Source organism: Hypanus sabinus, chromosome 21 (assembly GCF_030144855.1).
Source record: "Hypanus sabinus isolate sHypSab1 chromosome 21, sHypSab1.hap1, whole genome shotgun sequence".
Classification (NCBI taxonomy): Eukaryota; Metazoa; Chordata; class Chondrichthyes; order Myliobatiformes; family Dasyatidae; genus Hypanus; species Hypanus sabinus.
This window is the reverse complement of record NC_082726.1, coordinates 45,731,890-45,739,834: the sequence shown is the minus strand read 5'-3', so window position 1 is coordinate 45,739,834 and position 7,945 is coordinate 45,731,890. Positions and strand designations below refer to the sequence as shown.

The following is a 7,945-nucleotide window of genomic DNA, read 5'->3' as shown; positions in this document are numbered from 1 at the left end:
TTGTTTCGGCCCGAGACCCTTCGTCAGGACTAACTGAAAAGAAAGATAGAAAGATAGTCATCTCTTACTGTGGCCCTGTCTCACCAAATTAACACACAAAGTTTTGTCCCTTACATAAACACACATTGCATGCGCACACACACAACTTTTATATTTACCAGTTCAGCTCTCTGCCATGTTTGTGATACCTTTCGATTTTGTAGCCACCGACCTGAACAGGTCCAAGTGTGAGTGCTAATTTTAGCTGTACTCACCCACTTACACTGCTGAGATTACTGGCCACAAATTGGGTCACAAAGGCATCCTGGACCAGTCCCCAAATATTGTCGTATGAACGAAGTCACTAGGGAGAAGTGCTGGCAGATATGAAGCAGTCTCTTTATTCGACAAAATAAGACAGAGCAGGCATCAGATCGAGACACCTTTCAGAGGTAAAAGGACACATTGAGCCAATACTACACAACATTTTATATGCTGAAGATTAAAGAACAATTCAGGACAATTCCATATTTACAATGCATGCACAAAGCTTCCTTTGAATTACATACAACCATCACACCTCCCTCTTCGCACCCACACTACATTTAAATCAGCATTGTCTGCTCTTCCATTTAACTGTGATTCACAGTTCTTGGGAATCTGTTGTTCAGAGCTGCGTTTCAAATTTAATCTACATTTAACATTTGGAGATTGGTGGCTGAAGTCAGTTACTGAAGATATTTGTTATATGTGCTAACTCCAAAAGTGCCCCAACAAGGGGCCAGACATTTAAGGCAGAGATTATATGAATCTCTTTCTCACCGAGGGTTATCAATGTTTGGAGTTCTCTTCCTCAAGGGTGGTGGAAGCAGAGCTTTTAAATATTTTAAGGCAGATATTAATTAACAAGGGGTGAAATGTTATCATCGGAAAGTTGGAATGCAGAGCTGAGGTTACAATTAATTCTCCTGTGATCTTATTAAATGGCAGTGAAGCTTAAGAGGTTGAGTGGTTGGCCACAAGTCCAGATTTTTGTTTCATTTTTATGTTATCCCTTGAAATATTCTAAGGACTCTAAATGTACCATGTGTAATAAAATCTTGATCTTATCTTTGAAAAGATTGGCGATTTTAAGTGTGTACTGTTTAACTTGTACCCGTCATTTATGTTTTGCATAGTGTGGGAATTAGTGTGGAGATATTTCAGGGAGAGGTTTTATCCTGATATATCTGTCAGGAAGGCACCTATTGAGGTCAAGCAATTTCAGGTCAAGAACTCTGATGACCCGAGTGAGCCCTTTTGATCATGATTACAACCATCCATAAGCCCTTCACCCCACAGCAGAGTAGAGCATTTTGTCAGAGCTGCCCTCACTTAAGGTCATCAGTAGGAATACAGAATTCTGGCTCAAGCTCAAGGAAATGGTTCAGATTCACCAGGTGCACCCTAAAGATGTGTTGGTAAGAGCAAAGTGCCCAGGGGATATGTCAGACAGGGAATCCAGGATGGTGCATGGGCAGCCCCCAGGAATGCCAGCAATGAAGAGAGGTATCACTTCTTCAAAGCAAAAGTGAGACAGCGACAGGAGGAAGGTGAGAGTAACTGGAGAACGATAATGTCAGTGATTCGGAGAGCTGAAGAGCCAGCCATGCAATATGCAGAGCGTAAACAGCGAGTGTATGAAGAGTATTCAGGGTTGGTAAATCCGGAGAGGGATGGGTCAGTCTTCCTGAAGATGCTGAAGGAAGGCCTGAGCTCAGCCCAACAGGAAGTTTTAGATTTGGGGATAGTGCTGGGATCAATCTACTCAGTGATAGTGTCAGGGGCCAGTGAGATAGACCGGAGGATGGGGAGGGGAAGTCATAAAGTGGCTGTAGTGAATGTAGCTGCTGTGACATCACAGAGAACTTGTTTTGTGTGCCAGCAATCAGGGCCTTTAGCAACGAACTGCTGGAATAGACATAGGAGAGTAAAGGACAAACACGAGGAAATCTGCAGATGCTGGAAATTCAAACAACACACACAAAATGCTGGTGGAATGCAGCAGGCCAGGCAGCATCTATAGGGAGAAGCGCTGTCGACGTTTCGGGCCAAGTCCCTTCGTCAAGAGGGTAAAGGAGACGATTTGTTACAGGCGTGGCCTCTCAGGCCATGGTTGGATGCAGTGTCTGTCCTGTAAAGAGAGGAAAGTGTGTGAATCACTCACCAAACTGAGATACAACCCACAGCAGCACCCTCTCTTTCTGCTTTGGCTGCTGACCAGATTATAGACCAGATGAGGTCAGGCAAACGGCTGACGGCAGCCTCTGTTGCCAGTGGAGGTCATTCACAGATGTACACAAGAGGTGTATTAGGGGGCCAGCAATGTGAAATGTTAGTGGGCACAGGATCATCTGTGTTGATAACTGATTTAGCCTTGCCCATGACTGGAGAGGCAACTTACATTACCAACGCAGAAGATGAAACAATAAGGGAAGAGAGAAGTCAGCCCCAGGTGCTTGAGACTGAGGGAGTGCAGCTTCCTGTAGGTTTCTGGGTGTGCCCAAACAATGAAGGTACAATCTTGAGAATAGACACACTGAATAAGGCTGATGTGACCATAGACTCAGGAAAGGGAGAAGCAACTCGCACAAGACAGGGTGTGTGACCCTGTGTGCCCTGCAGAGCAGTTAACGTGGCCCATATTAGCCTTCTGAAAACCCTCAGCATCTTCTATATTAGGATATAATTTTGCAGTTTTTTTACACAGAGAGTGATGGAACACACTGCCGGGGTGATGGTAGAAGCAGATAAATTAGGGACGTTTAAGAAACACTTAGATACATGGATGTTAGAAAAAATGGAGGGTTAGATTGATCTTAGGATGGTTAAAAAGTTAGCACAACATCATGGACTGAAGGGCCTGCACTGTTCTGTAATGTTCTATGTTCTGATATGTATTATTATTCCTTTGTAATAAGGCTTGGTAAACTTGTTTATTGAGTTGAGAGGATTACCTATTTACTATTAGTCAAACCTACTAATCTCAGAAACCAAGTTGGAGACTTAGGATGGGTTTTTCGGTCTTAAATTAGATTCTCTTAACCCTGATTCAGAAACAGCCGATGGTAAACAAAACATTTTGAGAGGCACATTGGTTGGTATCTTCTTGGCTGTTTTTAATGTGTCGTGTAGGGCCTGAATCATCTGTGTTCTACTAAGGAAAAAGTAATTGTCTCATCAGTCACAGTTCAGTGCTTGCATTAACTCCCCATCTGTACTTTTAAAAGCTGCATATTATACCTCACCACTGTGCTCAGAGTGGATTTAATCTACGCTCACGTTAAATTAAACCACTCATGGTTCAATACATGGTAAATTGCACATTGGAAATTACAACTTAATCACAGAAGGAATTTTTGTTACCCCAACAACTCAAGTCAATACTTTTGGAAATTCTTGCCTGTTGTCAGACATCTTCCTATTTCGGCAGTGCTAATATGTTTAATAAATAATCACAACTAATGCATTTATTAATATATTCATGAAACAAATTAAATGAATTCCTGTGTATTTTTGATTGTGCCTACTGAATTATTCAAATATGTCCTCGTTCAGACACACATAGCATTGGTGTTTAAATGATGCAACAAGATGCTCTTAAGGCAGGGAATGGCTAGTCAAATGGAGCAGAACATTTTGCTTCATTGTCAGATACTTAATCAAGCCTGGAACCGTGGGATTAAAACATTGCTTTCTGTGCTGGCATTCAGGTGATCTACACCAAAAATGTCCACTGTCCAGGCAGAAATACCTGCTGCTCAATCAATACAAATTAATTTGAAACAATCACTCAAAATTGCCTGTATTTTGTCTTCTAGACAAATGCTTGCTAAAATGGATTCAAAATGCTTGCTAGAGACAGAATGACAGGAAGACAGAATGCTTGCTAAAATGGATTCAAAAGATCCCACTGTGAAGTCTCTTTGAGGTATGCCTACCCTGAAGAAATTTAAATCTTCTCATTGACGTGAGTTCATGAGACCATCTCTCACTGCTCTCCCTCACCTAGCACCAGCCAGCTTATACTCCTTCCCCTCCCCTCCAATTTCTTAATTTGGCTGCTTCCCCCTTCCATCCTTGTCCTGATGAAGGACTGCAGCCCGAAATATTGACTGTTTATTCCTCTCCATTGATGCTAGCTGACTTGCTCTGGAGTTCCAGCATCTGCAGAATCTCTTGTGTTAAAAGATCCCATTATACTGTTTCAAAGAAGAGATCAAGCCAAAGTCAGTCACCCAATCTACTTCCAGACTAACCAAGGTTGCGGAGACCATATCAGGAGCACCAGATATAATAAATAAGGCTAGAGGAGACACATGTGAATAATTGCCTGACCTGAAAAGGCAGTTTCATGCCCTGGATGGTGGTGAGAGAGGAGGGATAGGTGTTACACTCCCTATGGTTACAGGGAGCCTGGGGGTGGCTACAGAGGGATGAATGGATCAGGGAGCCACAAAGACAATGATTCCTGAGGAAAGCAGAAAGGGGTGGTGAGAGCAAGATATGATTGGTGGTGGGATCACGCTGTAGCTGGTGGAAGTTGTGAAGAATGATATTCTGGATATGTAGGTTGGTGGGGTAGTAGGTAAGGACAAGGGGAACTCTATCCCTACTCTGTACGCAGGGTTAGTGGGGTAAAAGTGGAGTGTGGTAAATAGAGGAGATGCAGGTGTGGGCTCAATCAATAACAGTGGTGGTGGGGGGGGGGGGGGGTGAATCCCATTTGCTTTAAAACGACATCTCATTTGTCCTGGAGTGGAAAGCCTGATCTTGAGAACAGGTGCAGCAAAGTCAGAGGAACTGAGAAAAGGAACGACATGCATTCAGGTGGCAGCTTGAGAGGAGGTGTAATCATCATTGTAGGAACTTTGTGTTCTGTGGTGCGTGCATATTAAGTTTACTATGGTAACTAGTCTCTTCAGTGGGGACATGGTATAAGTGAAGGGAATAAGTTGTGTATTCATGTTTGTTTCATGGCAGTTTGTAGGCGGAGGTCATATCCTTACTGACCACTTAATATTGCTTCAAGATAGAACATTTGCCAATTGCTAATAAAGGATTGAAATAAGGAATTTGACTCTTTGGAACAATCAGTTCATTGAAGCTGAGGGTGTGACAGGCTAGCGGCAATTGTTTAGTTTTGATTTTGAATTAGTTTTTTCCACTACAATGGTCACTGTGGGTGTCAGTGATCCTGTGATAGATGCTGCCCCGTTGAAGACAGAGATCCTGAAAGGGGAGAGAGATGCCAGAGGAGGTCCAGGTAATTCTGAGGGTGGGCTGAAAGGTGGAAGGTGGTAGCACAATTAATGAAACTGATGACCCCAATGCAGTGGAGGAAGAGTTAGGAAGTGGTACCCAGGTGGCTTTGGAACACAGACTGCCAACAATAAAGGCAGGCAGATCCAGGGACCAGCTGGGCACCTACACTCCATCGGCAACTCCCAGGTTTTGGCCATTTCAATCCCACACTGGCATGTATGTGCTTTGCATCCTCTACTGCAAAGACAAGGAGAAATGCAAGCTGCACAAACAGCACCTTATGTTCCATCTACAACCCAGTAGCATGGACTTCTAGCAAACTGCTCACCCCCTGTCCCTTTTCTCCCTCCTCCTGATCTACCCAGCCCTGATCACACTGTCTCTTTCCTCTCATCCATGCTGTCCATCTGCCCATCCCCCCAATGGCTCCCCTCCCCCACTATTCCCATCATCCCTTTCCTCCTCCTTCCTCTGCTTCCATACTTCACCTTCCTCTCCGATCAGATTCCGTCATCTACAGCCCTTTAGCACTTCCATCTATCAACCCCTGGCTTCTGGTGTAATTCCCATTCTTCCCTAACCTGGGTGCACCTATCACTTGCTGGAGTAACTCTTACTCTGCCCCCTTCACTCACCTCTTTGATTTGGCTATCTCCCTTCTACCTCAACCGCTTCCCTCCACAGATGCTGCCTGACTCCAACATTGGGGTGCTGATCAAGTGGGTAGCTTCTTGTGTGCTGTGAGAACTATACATGCTTAGACAAGCAAAGCGTATTCTATCATGCGCGTATTCTATCATGCTCCTAAACCGTGACATCTACAGATAGAAACTGCTGTGCAGTCTCAGAAGGTATGACATGTTGAATCCTGGTAATTTTGTGATCCAAATGTTCTTCAGAAGTCAAGAATGAGACATAATACTTGTTGTTTATGGGCATTTTATCAAGTGTTACAACAACGAAGAACAAACAAAGGAAAACGTAACTGTGGTCATCTCATACTCAGACAGGAGATAGCAACTTTCCAGTAATAACAATAAACCTATAAAATAGCCAGATTCAAGTGGTGTAACACCTTCTACAGAAAACCGAGAAGCTTCTAAAAAGATACAGAAACAACTGTACCATAGTTACTAAAAAAAAATCACTGAACAATTACATGTCTATAGAAAGTTATATAAAATACTAGAAAGGATAGGAAAGCTAAGCTACAAGGAAAATATGAAAAAATACGAACTCCAACCCTTCCCTTATCCAACAGTCACTTACAACAGGGTACCCAGTGTCTGACCTACTCTTGAATTGAATTGAATTGACTTTCTCTCTTACATCCTTCATATGCATGAGCAGTAAAAACTTTCATGTTTCATCTCCATCTGAATGCGCAACTCTTAACAGAGTTGTGACTTATATGCTGGTGCAGGTGAGTTTCCATTTGGAAATGGTCACTCAATGTCGACAGTCATTCTGGGAGTTTGGTTCATTGTGCAGAAGTGGGGTAGAATACGCCTTTCTCACTGATAATATGCCTCTGTTTAAATAGTTTGACATCCACAAGCCTTACAGTCCAGTAGGTAATCATTTCTGGACCAACCAGTACATTATGTAAATGATAACTTCAATCTGCATCTTGCAGCTTGAAAAGAAATCTGAGATTCCCTAATTGGAATTAAAATTAACAACAAAGCACTGAATGAAATAGACCTCTGGGACAGAACCAGGGCTGAAAGTGACTTCCTAATCAATGATGACTTCCTAACCAATGAAATACAGGGGTTAAAATTAAATAAAGGAAGGACCGACACGAGGGAAAAAAAGAATGAAATCACATCCACAAAGTAATCAAAGAGGAGGAAAAAGTTAACCTTAAGAAAAATTCTGCCACATGGATGTGTAAGACCAGACAGTTTAAGCTGTCTTTTCATGACCAAGTGGTTCATTGGCATCATCGAAGCATCTATCACACTGTTACGGTGTTATTCATGTCATTAATTACCTGCCCGAACTTCCTGCAGCATTTAATGGACAATTAATGAGCAAACCCAGCAAGTTCTTATAAATGACGTGATGATGCTCGTGCAGCAGGTTCTGGAGATTTGCAACTTGCCACACATCCCTCAGCTTTGAATCCCCAGCAGACTTGTGAAATAATAGCATCATGTGCTTATCCCTCATTATTTCTCCAACAAGGTTCAACTCTCTAACATCAGGCATTATTCAGATGTTTTTCTTTCCCTCAGGCCATGAATCTTTTTTTTCATTTTGTCTCTTCCTAATCACAGAGGGATCTGCTATTTCAAACATTTGCTGCTTTAAATCTGAGCTTCATATTTGCAGTTTTCCTTTTAACCAGAGGCTGACAGAAACCTCATAAATGCTAATCATGAGTTATTAGATTATCAGTGAACTCAAGCGTCACTAAGGCCTAAAATAATTGTAGAGATATCAATTAATAGCCAATAACATATTTAAAATCAACCTGCAAGATTAAAACGTCTGGTTTATCAAAATCAAACTTAGAAAGTTCTGAAAATTAATCAATGTTTTCTTATTCTGTTCTGTATTTTCTCCTCAGAAAAATGTCTGACATTTCTATCATCCTTAACACAACCTTTAGAAATGTCAAACACATGTGAAAGCTCTAGGTGTGCTTTTTTGAAGT

At 42.2% G+C, this 7,945-nt stretch overlaps 1 long non-coding RNA gene across 1 annotated transcript in view; it reads right to left on the bottom strand.

Annotated features, from left to right (window-relative positions):
* Positions 1-364: 364 nt before the first annotated feature.
* LOC132379007 (uncharacterized) overlaps positions 365-7,945 on the bottom strand; it is a 43,435-nt gene continuing 35,854 nt past the window's right edge. The window contains exon 3 of the long non-coding RNA XR_009507263.1: positions 365-2,152. This is a non-coding gene — a long non-coding RNA (uncharacterized LOC132379007). The remainder of the gene's footprint in view (positions 2,153-7,945) is intronic.